This window comes from Caloenas nicobarica, chromosome Z (assembly GCF_036013445.1).
Source record: "Caloenas nicobarica isolate bCalNic1 chromosome Z, bCalNic1.hap1, whole genome shotgun sequence".
Taxonomy (NCBI): domain Eukaryota; kingdom Metazoa; phylum Chordata; class Aves; order Columbiformes; family Columbidae; genus Caloenas; species Caloenas nicobarica.
In genome coordinates this window covers 13404237-13419095 of record NC_088284.1, presented here as the reverse complement: position 1 = coordinate 13419095, position 14859 = coordinate 13404237, and positions in this window count along the sequence as shown.

Genomic DNA, 14859 nt, shown 5'->3' with positions numbered 1-14859 from the left:
GCAGTTTAGGCTCCTTCTAGCAGACAGAGCAAGCCTAGCTCCCTCAGCAACCCCGTGTGCCTTAGCACCTGAACGTCTCGGAGGCTCTCTGCTGGACCCTCACCAAGCTCCTCACATTTTTTTGGACAGGGGGCTAAAACTCCTGCACAGCACTCCAGTTGCAGCCTCACCTAGGGCCATGGAGAGAGATGTCACAGCTCCCTGGGCTGCACTGGCCATGCTCCTCCTTATGCGGCCCAGTACATCATGTGCCTTCATCATTTACTGTCCACTAGAAAACATAGTAGGACAAATCTGAAAGCATGGAAGATATTTATCTGGAAGAAGAGTTATTTTCATGTAAGCAGTATTCGCTGATGAGCGTGTTTTCTGCTGATTCTTTCATCCCAAAGTTCACCCAACAAGGGACAAAGACAACAAACTGCCTTTACAGAAGAGATTAAGAGTGTGGGAACGTACACAGTCCTGTAAGACTTCTGATAATCTCGGATAAAACCATTCACAGCTGTCTTTCTGTTGTATTTTTAAATGATCGTGGAGGACGCATAGATGTGACTTCTGAAAAACAAAATCCTTCAGCCAGGCAGTGCTCAGGGGAGTCCAAATTACAAGGTCATGGGAATTATGATCCACAGCTGAAGCAAAAATGTCACCTACCATTGTTTTCAAAGATTTGCTAGGGAAAAGGTAGTTATATATTTCTCTAGTGAATGATCCCTAACTGGTGGATGACTTCAATTTTGCAGAGGTCGAGAGCCTTGGCGAAAAATAGAGGGAGACTGGAAAGCACTGTTTGAAATGCTTAGTCCCAAGTTTGCTGAAAGTAGTGGAGGTTGCCATTCTCAAAGGCAGGGCTAGGCTATCTCATGCCTGTGTGGGCACTGAATATGCTTATAACTTTGCAAAACCTCATCATCTCTCTAAATAAATTGTACACGTGATAAGAAAAAATCGTGGTATTTCCTCATCTCCAGCAAGAGCTCATTAGTCTTATAATTGTACAATTCCTGTGCATTGCTGATAGACCTTTGTGGCTGCCTGATAGAAACAGCCGTCCTGATTGAGGTACAGGTGCTATTCAAGACAGATGTAATCACACTTTTTGTGTTTATGGAAGACCTGAGCACCAGCAGTAGGATATAAAATATTTGATTATGTTTTTCTCTCATGCACTCATACTAGGTGTTACAGACTGTGTACACATGCCCGCTGGAGTAAAACCTCTCCATCAAACAGCGATTCACCAAGACAGAAAAAATCACTTCCTTCATTTTTGATTCCAGCAGAATGTGGATGTGATGTCAGCTGCCTGGACTCACATGCCAGATGTGACCATGTCACAATTGCTTTGTGTTCAATCTGATATTACCTGTCGGAAATGAGAGGCTGCCTGGTAATTCTTGGAGTGAGTGTGTGTGCATGTGTTGCGTGTGAGTGTGTGTATGTGCATGCATACATGTGAATGTTCACTAGATACATGTGCATGTCAAAGTTTATCAGTCCCTCAGAAATGTTTTCAAGGCAGAAAGAAAGGTGTTTTAACTTGAAAATCTCATATTCGAGTGTTTGCAACTTTCTAAATTAAATGTAATATTCAGAATGAATGTTTCACGTTCAGAGTCTCATCTTGGTGGTTTCTTTTCCCCTAGACATGTCAGTAAGATTTCACAAAGTTTGGAAAATGAGCTTGCACCATTTAAGCAGGTTCTTCAGATACTTTTGCTGTTGACTTCAGCTAAATTTAGATTTTAATTTCCTTTCCAAAAGACTGGTGTGCCTTGGTCATTGAGGATGAATTAGAGCCTATCAATACTTCTGTAAGTAGGGCTGCAGCCCCTTTCAGAAGGCTACAACGGATTCCTTAAATTCAGTGCTTATTAAATAAACCCATTTGTTCCTATGGAAAGGACATTGAAAAAAGTGAGAGAAAAGAAAACTGGGCAGCAATGAGGAAGGGAGACCCACAAGTCGCGGCCAGCACTCAGGGGCTTTCCCTGTCTCCTGTTCTGGGAAACAGGGAAACACCGGGGAGCAGCACGGGCTCGCCTCGCTGCGGGCACGCCAAGAGCTGCCAACAAAAGGTGCGGAGCCCTGCAGGCTGAATCCCTGTTCTCTGCTGTGTGGAAGAAAGGGATTATGTGCTTGAATGAAGTGCATGTTTTGCACAGAATAAAATGTCCTGGGGCTTTTAAAAATAGCTTCAGGCTGGGGGTTTTTGCAACTCAGGGGAAATATGCAAGTGCATTTCAAATTCTGTGATTCTGGTGTGGTGAAAAATATTGGAGGGCTTGCCACTTTCTCTAAAAGAGAGTTCCACAAATGCACTCAATATTTTTGTGAAACCTTCATCCTGAATTCACAATATTTTCATATCAGAAGATGCAACGTACTAGGGCAAAAGAAGTTGTTACTTAGTCTGTCATCAGCATCATTTATGCATCACATGTGGACTCTATACCAAGCTGGTTACCTCTCAGAAATCACAGTTTTACCTAGAGATATGGATTATGTCAGTCTTTTAGCTCCTATGACAGGCATCATGTTGTCAGGCCAGGGAGCAGCTTTCTGACAGACTTGTGAAAGAGCAACATTGTGTAGTGTTGCACACAACCATAGTGTCCAACACCCCCTATGCATTGTCAAGCATTGATTAATGACATTTATGAAGTATTGAAACACATGGATGATTAAGTGTGAAGCAAAGATGAACTAAAATGCCTGCTAAGCACCCAAGATTTCTATTGCCTAGATAGATTAATTAGAGGGAATTGCACCTGTATCTCAAATGGTTATTTTAAAGTCACATACGGTTGGACAAAGGAAGAGTCCATGGTAAGGGAAATATTGCTATGTACTCTAAATTTGCAGCTTAAGCTGACAGAATGGAGGCTTGAAACAGTTAAATAAGAAACTGTTAACCACATTTTAAATTTAAGCTAGAATTGTGATTTAAATTTTATTTTACCAGTACTCTCTGGTTGCTAGACATTTAATTGGAAGCTTCAATTTTTGTTTTATCAGGGAAAAAAAAAACCAATGGTCCCATCTGGGGTTCCTAGAGAAAGGTGTACCAAGGTGCAAGGGGCGTGCTTAGGGTACATGACCTCCATAAGGACAGTCAGGCCATATGATCCCCAAAATACTTCCAGCAGATGGAAGGGTTGGGGCCTGAGACTTGGTAAGGAGCAAAGGAGCAGAGCAGGAATATCTGCATGTGCTGACTTTCAGGCAGGTTTTCCCCCAGGCAATCATCCATCTTGCTAGAAGCAAATGGCCAAGAGACACACCATCACTCCAGGCAAGAACTGAAACATCACATCTAGGGGCTGATTTCTAGGTAATGAATAAAATATTATTTCTGGTCTACTTTAAACATATGCATATCAGTAAAATACAGAGGATTAAATTGGGTGTAGTCTCCTTAACACAAATGAGATATTCCCTTCTCTGTGAAAAGCCAACTATCATTGGCATGCTGCAGTTATGTAGGGTTTACCTCAAAGATTGGGTTTTGTGGGGGTGGTGGGGGAGAATGAGGGGAAGAGAGAGAATATGTGAGAGTTATAGGTGAAAAAAAATCAGGCATTTTTGTCAAAGTCCAAGAAATCATAGCCCAATTCAATAGAATGAAGCATGCCCAGCAATCTATCAGAATACAACTTAAAAATAAAAAGCTAGATAAATAGTACCATGTTTCACAACAACAAAAATTGCACAAACCTTGTTTTCTTTTAATAATGAAGGATATTTCTGAATAACACCCTTTTAGCTGCCTGCTATGCTGGTGTGCACTCAGACCAGTGATTATGAAGCTATTCTCCCAGCAGGTGACTTTTCAGTAAGGCGTTCCTGTGTGAAATCTCACTTGTAAATGAGGAAGTGGATCTATATGACCATAAATTTCATGGGAGAGAAATTGCTGGTGGTGTTATTCTGCTGGTTGCTCTCTCTACACAGCCCTGGTGTGGGACAAAGCATGGTGCATCGCTTATAGATTCAGTGCAATAAAGTGTAAATAATTTAAAGCTTATTGATATTATCCTGTCTTCTTTTAACATGTGTCTTCAATAATTGATTCATTTGTATCTTAAAAGTGATTGCTCCATATCGTCAGTCATTTCCACAGTTTTGCTTATTAACCTTGGGATAGCATGATCTGCTTTGTATATAGCTTTTCCCTGTTGCGTTACTGTATTTATGCTCTGGGTGTTTTCCTCTCTCCTGCTCATCATTTTCTACATCACGTGTGAATCACTATATCTACTGCCTCCAGTAACCATTGTTAGCAACAATAGGTAACAAGATTATAGCATTCGGTATTTTAATTAGGATGCAGATTCAAGACCTGCATTTTCTTCCTTCCTGTTACTGAGTGTGTGCTTGCCGTCCCTAGAGAGTTCAGCCTGCCCCCCCGGGTGATGCAGAGCGTCACAGCCTTGATGCTCAGGTGACATCTGACATAGGCAACATCCTTCATGAGGCCAGACTGGTCCCTGCTTCATTAACCTCACTTTACATTCTATCACATTAAAAACTAAAAAAAAAAAAAAAAGGGGGCAAAAAAACCCAAACCACAAAGCTTTTTAAAAGGTTTATTAGTCTTCTTGCAAAAATAAGCTTATATAGATTTTGTGGGAGAGCTTTTCCAAGCTAGAAAATTCATTTCAGGGTAAAAATGTGTCACCTCAATCTGTAGATGTAGATTTCCTTCATTCCTCATCATGATTTGATTTACTGGGCCTATTCCTACTCCTATTTTAGTCACCAAAATCAGCTGCCTAACTGAATAAGGATGGGCTCAATCCCTGAAAGCTTATTTTAAAACTTTTTTTGCCATCCCCTGTTGATTGATTCAGTTGTGTGTTTCTTTGAAAAGAAATGTTACCCTGGTTTAGCACTTCAGCAATTCCCTTTCTCTGAATGGTTTTATTTTGCTGAAGCTTTTCTAGTTCTTATAAAACTGTTTCCAAAAAACACAAAGGAACAATACTGAAGAGGGTAAATTGTGGAGACAGTGAATAGGAGGCTCAGGCTAAAAATGGTTTCAAAATAAATTCGGTTAGGAAATTGATTGCTCCTCATGCTTTGCAATTAGCACTTTGCTAACCTTTGGGAAAAACAGACCCAGAGCAAGGCAGGATTCAACTTTCAAAGGCAGAAAGAGAAGGCATTCTTGATTTTCCTAAAATGTCTCATTTACATTTTTACTTTGTTTCATATTGTGCATTGGATATTTCTGTAATTTGCCATTGGGGTCATTCTGCCATATTATATCTATTTGCCTAGCTCTGTGTGTGTGTGTGTGTGTGTGTGTGTGTGTGTATTTATCTAAATGCACCTGAGTGCATCAGCTTACACAGGTACTTTTACATATCTAAACACATTTCTTAGATATGAAATGTATGGTTTATTAAGTAAGTACATATTACAAAGACGGAGCATAAAATTTCTATCTATTCTTACGAGTAAACGTAATACATATGTTTCTGACACATACATTTTCTCTAATTTGGCACCTTTGTTCAGGCTTATCTACAGGAGCAGATAGCAATATCTTTCGTTATCTTTATGGGGTCAAAAGGATCAATGCTTTAATATTTATCCCATGAATTAGAAGGTTTAATATATAATTTGCGAAAATACATGCATTTTAATGGGTAGAATAGGAAGTCTACTCACCGTTTCTCCCAAACTGGTGCTTCATTTACTAAATCCAGACTGAAATGCAGAATTAGTTTTCAATAAGATCTCCCTGACTGTGAATTTTAAGATTCGTCGAAATGCGTAATTTTGTAGTGCTAGCTGCTGTGCCTATACTAATGGGTTTATGTTGTTCAGCACACACAGGTATTTCTGTTTGGCTGAACAGATTCATGAAATATGCCAGCTCAAACACTAAGTGTATGATCTGCTGAGTGAGACCATTGTTTGCCTGGTGCCCTAGACTTGACTTTCTTCCCTTAACCTGGCAGCTTTTATAGATCGGAGGTGTCTCTTGCTAGATGTTTGGAAATGCTACTGCTTCTAGAATACAATTATAAATTAATATTAGTAATACCACCAAGTAAAATACTTCCTGATGTACACTGGTGCAAAAAAATCAGGTATGCAAAAGCAGTAATAGTGAAGCAATGAGGGTGAAGAATATCAGTACATGTCAACATTAAAATAGGACCTGAGACATAGAGAGTTTTGCAAAAGATATCTTGATCTTGGATCCAAAGGTATTTGCTCACACACCATATAATCCTGTACAGAGCCAAGATGAACTGCAACAAGGGCCTTGAAGTGGTCCGATTTTTTACACTTACCACATAAAAGATATGTGCTGGTCTTACAGACACAGTGACCTTGAATCAAAAACTGAAGCAACATCCACACCAGATAGAGTCAGTTCATTTATTCCCCTTCTTTAAGCAGCACATGGCGGAGGGGAGAAAATTTATTGATTCTGATCCTTTTGTAGACAATTACATTGACTGGTGGCATAACATGAGCGAGAAAGATTGCTATCAGCCTCACCTACCAAACACCCAGAAAAAGGCAGTTAATTTTAAAGAGAAGTCATCAGGAAAAGAGGGAAAGCAATTGTGGTAGCAACCCACCCCACACTCCAGAAGACCAAGGTCCTTAGGGGTTACATAGTAGTGTTGGCTTTGAGTTTATGGCATTTTGGAAAAGTTTACCAAGCTGTACCGTCATCGGTCCAAGTTTTGCTGCACTGTTGCTACACAGACTCGTTTGTGGCAGCAGGTCTGCCGGTTTGGTGAGGAGGGAGAGGGATATCAGCCTCACAGATAGAGTTGCAGTCAGGGTGCTTCAGAAATAGTCTTCCACACTGGACAGGAGTATTTCCACAAAAAGTTTGTTACTGCGTATAACCAGAAGCACCTCCCATTAGATGAGCACCATGCATGCAGCAGCTACCCAAACTCACCGTCAGTTATTTCACATTTCACAGTTTGTAAAAGAGTGAAACCTGTGGAGTTTGTAAAAGAAGTGATTAAAGGGAGAAATAACAGGTATCAGCACAGCTATAGATGTGCTCACTAAGCAAACCTAACGACATGAAGTAGAAATGCCTATTGCAGCATCCAGACAGCAGAACCCGTGCAAAGGAAAATAGAAATGAGAAATGCCACTGTGAGCGAAGGAAGCTGGTTTGGAGGCAATGCAGCACGAGCTATGTAGTTCTGCCCTTGCCTGTCCCCTGGGGATGCCAGCACCCCAGATCTCCTCCGGCAGGGAGGCACCAGTAAACAGGGCAGTGGAGAAGACCCTTCTTGGTAAGTACAATAGTAATGAAGACCCCTGTTTTCATACCTGTTTCTGTGATTGTCAGCATAAGTTTTGACCCTTTTTGATAGGAAGCAGCACACTTAGTCTTTTCTCTCTTTCATTCATCCTCAAGAAAATGAACACAGACTACTCCACACTCAGAAGATGGCAAATGTGTCAGCAAAGGGTGGATGGCTTTTGAAGTGCTGTGCACACTTTGCAGGTTTAGGAGACCCAGCAACTCTACAGTGCAGTCCTCTATTAACCTACAAGGCCCAGTTTGTGGGCAGGTAACAGTGCACACCAAGGTTTTAAGGAAATCTTGAGATGCAGCGGTAACTCCAAACTCATCACAGTTACCTACAGAAATAAAATGTAAATTGCTAATGCTCCCTGGGCTTTAAAAGAAAAAAAAAAAAAGAAAAGGAAAAAACCCACAGACAAATACCACCATACTGTTCGCAGTACTATAAAATTATGTGTTTGTTAAAGAATTTCCACATGTACAACCACAAAATGCAGTAGGGACGACAGGTGTGGCAGCACAGGCCAGTTTCCCTCTTTGGGTGCTCCCTGAAGGACCTAGATGTTTACCTCTGAGAGCTGCACTAAGTCCTTGCTTTCTAGCTGACTTCTCATGCGACCTTGGGCAAGTAACTTAATTCCTCTGTGCCTCAGCCAGCTATGAAATTATGTTCTCATTCTAAATCCTTTCTTGACCTTGTTCACTTACCTTGTAAATTTATCAGAACAGATGCTGCTATTTGCTATGTGTTTGTGCAGCAGGTAGCAAACAGAGAGCCTGGCCTTGGCTGGAGGTCACAGGTGACCCACCATGCTGTGAGGAAAAAGGACCCACTGGGTGAATCTTATCAACAGGGAAAAAACAGTGATTATCTCTCTCCAGTCTCACAGTTCTATATTCATGAATTCAAAACAGTATACCAAACAGCTCAACAACACGTTAGATATCCACGGACAGCATGTTTTTCTCTCTGAATTCCTGTATTTACCTCTAACATGGAAAACAGAAGACAGTGGCTTTGACTTCTCCAGTTTATTGGATATTTATTACATTCAATTCTTCTATTTCAACAGCAGCTTCAGTTTGGCATGAATCCTGTTAGATGGCTTGTCTCAGTTCAAAGATCTGTAATGCACTAGTACTCCAGGTTCTTGTACTAAATTTAGAGAGGATATTCAGTACTAAATTGCTGTTGTCTTGTTAAAGGCATTAAAAAAAAATCCCCATGTGAAGCAGAATATCACCATGCCTCTGCCTGTTGGTTCAACGGAGGCTGGAGGCCGTGAGTGGCTTCTTTCACAGGACACCAGTGGGAGAGCTGGTGGCAGACCGGTTCACAGCTCCAGAAAAGCGAATTCCAGCATTTCATAGTGAGAGCTCCCATGCTGACACACACGAATGGCTCAGTTTGTGCCTTTATTGCAGAGTAGTCACAGCACTGTCCTGCTGAGCTCGGGCAGCAAAACCCTTTCTCAACTGCAGAGTCTGCAGGGTTCTGCAGACAGTGTGTCCTGAGGTAAGTGCTGCTCCTCTGCTGCTTTAGGTGCCTAATCTCACCAGGCCAGAGCAGGCTTTGGTCCGTAAACATATGTTGCTCTTGCACCTCTCACAACACTACACACAAACCTAAAAACGCATCCACTCTTGTCTGTTCTATGAATTTTAGCAATTGTTTTCCCTAAAGGCAGTTTTTTATTACTTGTAAATGCCATATGTGGGGAGATCTTCTTTCAGAATATCCCTGAGTACATCTCAAGCTCACAACAGGCAATGCTAGACTCACAAGGGAGGGCAAAGCCTTTAACTTTCCTCTACAGTGAAGTAGCAGTGCCCTGATGACCCAGGACTGCACAGCAGAAGCAGGGAGACACTCTGGGTTTCTCAGGGACCAGCTTTGCATCAGGTGAAATAAGGATTAATTTAGCCCCGGTACTATGGAAGCAGCAAAGAAATGGTAGACAGGCTGGAAAGCAAAACACTACAGGAGGTGGACAAGATCTCTCCACTATAAAAAATAACTCTGAAAAGATATTTGAAGCAGTATAACTGGGTTCACTGGCATTGACAGTTGTAACTTCCATGCTGCAGATTTTGGGGCATGCAATCTGAGACAAGCAAAGCAGGTCAATCAGAGATGCTTAGCATTTTCATTGCAGTTAGTGGCTGCCAGTTGTGTTTACCATCCGCTTTCCACAAGGATGACTGATCCTTTTCTCTCCTTTCATCAGTAGAGAGTTGAGCTTTGTAGTTACAATGAAGTTTCCGCTCTTTTCCGCTCCTTTCTGAGATAATGAAAAGAACACCCCCAAATTCAGTGTACACACTGGCCCTTCCCAAGCAGGCCTGCTGTGCAGAAAAGATATGCTTGCTGTACGGTTGTCCTTCAGTGTACTCCCCACTGAGAGGGGCTGCACTTCTCACTGACCCTCAGTCCGACCACCTCAAATACAGCTGGGTGGGCAAGCAGGAGCACGGCAGCAATTTGACAATTAATCTGCATGTCCGCAGCTCTGTGCCAACATTGTGTACTGCATGGCGGTGGTTGAGTCTGGCAGCAAATGAAACCAGACAGAGGCAGAGGTGCGTCACCTCCATTGTTCTGCAGTCACTGAAGCTGGCAGGAGGACACTGCTGGAGCTCCGGCTCCACCACGGGTCTTCTCCTGCATTGCTTCTGAGAAATCCCATCGCCCTCTGCCAAGGCACCCTGCTCTTTAACACATCCCTCGCTTGCCAGGAGCTGGTCAGTTTGGAGCCAGCTCTGTCCCCATGGCTGTATACCTCCACCCAGACACTCAACCTCACCTAGTTTTTGCTCTACTCATCTGTGAATATTGCAATTCCAGGCTTCCCAGCTACATATGGATGTGCTGTGTTTGTCCACCATTTGCCACCAGCTGTACCTTATGGAATATGGTGCTGTGGAGAGGAGATTTTAAAGTCATCAAGGTGTGGCCCAGGTGGCAAACTTCATGTTTATAGGTGGCCAGTTACAGAGCAGGGCCCCATGTCATAGAGGGATCAAAGCAGGTATTTCTTTAAAATTCAGGGGAACCAGAATGCATGGGAAATATAGAAAATAACAAAGCAGTTCACCATGGATCCAATTCCTGCAGACATAAAACCTCAACAGCTGTCAGGGGAAAAGCCCAGGAGAGGCAGCACATGCAGCAGGGCTGCAGAGAGCCTTGCCAGGGGCTGCCCCTGCCCCTGTCCCTGCCTCTTGTCCCCACAGGCAGCTGGGTTCTTGGGCAGTGCCTGGAGGAGGCAGCCCCAACCCAGGCAAGACTCCAGGAGCCCTGGTTATTTGCGGCCACAGGCAAAGGCTTGTGAAATCAGACTGTGCAGCTGAAAGGCAGCTATTCTGCTGTCTTTAGTTGTTCTTAAGACAGGGAAAACATCGGTCTACAAGCTGAAGAGTGCTGTACCGTGCTGGCAGCCTTTCTTGTAGATGACCTCAGCATTTGCTCATCTGACATCACTGTCAGGAGAAATATAATTCAGGCAGGTGTCCTGTGATATGCTCCCTGGGCAAATTTACAAGAGAAATAAGGGCATGTGCCTTTCTGGACAGTGAGCCACTCTACTTATCTTTCCAAACTGTCTGTAAAAAGAATGAGAAGGGTTTGAAACACTCCCTTTCATCCATTGAAAAATGCACTGCTGATCATTTTCAGTGCATTAAGAAATGAGGGGCCATACCCAGAAGCCTTCATATAATTTTCAATAGTTTGGGTTTGGGGGGGGGGGGTGTTGGTTTTTTTGGTTTTGGGGGAGTTTTTTTAACAAATTCTGGAGCAGAGGTTTTCAAATAATCTCAGAGTAATTTTCATCCTGTGCAGAATTAAAAGTTTGTTGTTCAATGGTTGCTCTATAAAAGTCAACACTTGCTTTTTTCTGAAACAAAAGGGAGTGAACTGGGCTCTAGATCTCCACTTTGGTAAAGCCTTTCTCCTCAGAAAAAATTCCAGCCTTTTCTGAGTGAGCATTGTATCATAAAAGAAATGAGGACATCAGAAGCTGGACCAAACTAATTCACACAGTACGGCAAACATATTGCACGAACATGTTGTGCTAGTTAGCAGAAGGTTAGCATTTATGCTATTAATAGGAACTCTCATGCACTTTTTTGATATCAAGCACTGAACACAGCACAGCACTGGACCTGTATTTCAGATAACACGAAACCAGTAATTCAAGTTGCAGTTTAATAACATTCAACTGAAAAATCAGCCTCTCCAGGTCACAAAGGCTGCATCCTCCCAGTACCTCTGCGGGAACCAGGGGAGCCATGCCAATTTATGCTGGTGGAAGATTGCAGTCATATTTCCTTCACAGTGAGCAAAATGCAGATGCCATTTAATTTCATGCAGAAGTAAATAAGGAGAGGAGTTTAAGGTATGTCAGAACATCTCCGTTGCAATTATTTTACATTCAGTGGCAACTAAAAAGAGCCAATAATTGAGACCTCTCCAGCCACCACCCTTTATGCTACATGCCAAGACACAACTTGCTTAGGAGAAATCTCAGTTCCTGTTACGGGAAGAGACCCCTCCTATTTATTGATCTGGCTTTGAGATGTCTTTTCTCCACAGTCACTTCCAGATTCCAATAAAAATATACAGTTGACTAAAGTATACCAGACAACGTCTTCGGTGACTATCTCAAAGGTGACTGCCATTAAACTGGATGACTGGGTATGATATCAGGGATAAGAAATTCAAGGAGATCCAAAACTTCAGTAGCCTTTCAAACTGTTTTCAAGCTTCCAAAGACTTACAATACTGCTCTAAATTGCTTACAATCCTACTCTAAGTTTGCAAACATTATGTAGTTAGGCAAAGTATGCTACAGTAACCTCCAATGCGATTTCTTTAAACAGGAGCCAAGTTCCATACATTGACTTATTCTATACTGCTATAGCTATTGCAACATCAAAAAAAAAAAAGCTCCATTCAGGTTATAGCACCTGCATAATTGTACAATTGCCATCACTTCTGTAGGTCAGTGGAGGAATTTTATTAGGGGAACTCTATCCACATGCATATTCTGCTTAGAAGTCTGTGATTCGAAAGGAAATGACGTTTCTACTTCTCTACAGAATGTATTGAAAAGTTGTTTGCTATTCAGTATAACTGTAAGAAAGCCCACGTAAAATTCAAAAGTGAAACTTATTGAAAATGATCACCTAAAGCAACCCATGTATTTTGCTGGTGCTTCATTTTTACCATGCTTATAATACCCCTGCTGTGCTTATAATATCCCTGTGGTAACGCAGCACTGTTAAAAAGCAAGAGCTAGAGGCTTCCCCTTGTTTGTTTTTTGTTGAAGTCAGTGCAAGTGATGTTTGAAATGAAGTGGGGCCTTAGGCAGACAGGAATAGTGCAGGATTTCACCATGGGATTTAGGGACACATAACACGCTTCTTGCTTTGCACGAGCCACAGGGAGCCTGGTGTGAACCTGGCGATTAAATGCAAACTTTCCTCCCCGTCTGCTCACTCGCACCATAGCAGGGCACAGACAAGGACTCAGTTATCTGAGGCTGACCTCAGGCACAAGATAAGTTGTGACAGATATTTTCAGGCAGGGAAACAGACATGGTTTTAGTCCTGTTAAACAAACAGCCTGTTGTTTCACCAGTGTCAAACTGGGTGCAGTCAAAATACGCTTCCCACGTGAAGCTGATCTACCAAACAAAGGAGCAGCTCCAGTTTTTTTCCCATGTAGCACAAATCTTCCCACCTGGGGTAAACCAGAAAGAAAAAGGCTGAGCTGTAATCAGTTCCTCTTCTGTCTTGTAAAAGCTGGTCATGGGCCTACTTCATACCAAATGCGGTTTTATACGTATCAAAATGCAAGAGGCTTTATGTTACTTAGATTCTGTTTTGAAGTGCTGTGGGAACAGGTAAGGGCAACACATTCTCTCTGTTGTTGTTACCAGACAGATCACTGCAGAAAGCTTGTGGGGCAAGCTGCGCTGCCTTTCCGTCCTGTTCACCAGAGTAGGAGGCTCTGAACATGTCACACAACATGGTCACAGTGCCACCTGTGCTCTTATGTGGATGGGATGCTGGGACAGCAAGACATGAAGTAGTACCTCCAGTCTCTTAAACCTTTTGTGATGTTGTAGAGTTTTCCAAACCAAAAATTAAAATCTCATAGGCTTCCACAAACTGGAAATCCAGAAGCAATTTTGATCTGCGTCAGCTGAAGCATGTTCTATTTCTATCACTGAACATGGTTTCCATTTGTATTTCAGACATTCTGTATGGTTTGCCTTCTTTTACTGCAATTAATATTGCTGTACAAACAAGAATATGTTTCAAAATGAAAAAAGAACATATATTCTTTTTCACTTGAAGATACCAAAGCGAAGTACCAGGTGAAGCATCAGAACTAGCACTTTCCCACTATGAAAAGAAAAATAAAATCCGTTTCAATGAAAAGCATGTAGTTCAAAATTTTCTGAACAGTTTTTAATGTCAGCACAGGGAATTCCATTATGTGAGTGCTAGAAGTGAGACAGACTTATACACCACTTCTGAAGGAGAGAGCATGGGCCTCTCTCCTATGCTTTGTCCTCAGTGCACCACTGAAGGTCACTAATGCTCTGCTGTCCTGCAGGAACGGCCAGGCCTGACCACTGCCAAATCCTGCTTCTCTGAAGGACAGAGGTTCACTTCCTAGATTTATACAGCCACGATGCTTGGCTGAGCCTGGCATGGGGCCTGAGACCAAACACAGACTGAAGGTCTGGCTGTAACTTAGCTTCACTGTCAAAAGCACCGGTGGTTTGTTTGTTTGTTTGATTGTAGTTGTTGTTGGTTTTTTTTTAAAAAAAAAAACCTAAAATAAACAGAGGGAAATCAGTTACAGTTCTATAGTGCAGGTCAAAGTTTCAGGTGATGGGTAAGCCAGGGGGACCTCTATCATAAAGCAGCCTGAGTCACCATCAGGTGTCTTGGTTGCAACAAGAAAGGGGGAGGATTAAGACAGAAATGAAATGAAAAAAAAGTGACCCTCTGTAAGTTAGGTGGACACTCATTTGGAAACATCCAGGATGGCCACCATCATTCTTGTGAGTGGAAATTTACTGAGCTACTTAATATAGGACTTATTTTCATTATCTTCATAGACAAAGCAAAACTGTCAGTAGAGCAAAGACAGTTCTAGTCTTCACACAATTTTTGCACCTCTCTCAGGAAGTAAAATCTGAGGTCCAGTAGTCACACCCTGGTCACAGTACAAAATATCCCTTCAGCAGTAACCCTGAAGGTAAGGTGAACCTGCAGACCAGTAGAGACTGGGTCCATACCCACACCGACGTTCACGCTTTCGGCTCCTTTCAACCATGCTCCCAGCAGCTCAGATGTGAGCAGGTTACAGCTCTGAGGCAGCTCCTGCACAAGAGAGAGGAAGAAAAGGAAAACTCCTTTCCTACTTCCCCTCTCTGTTTAGGAGCTGTGCCAAATCTGCAAGAAATTATATATTATAGATTTTATACGTATACGAATACATATGTAAAATTAGGTCCAAGATGCTGCATGATATGATA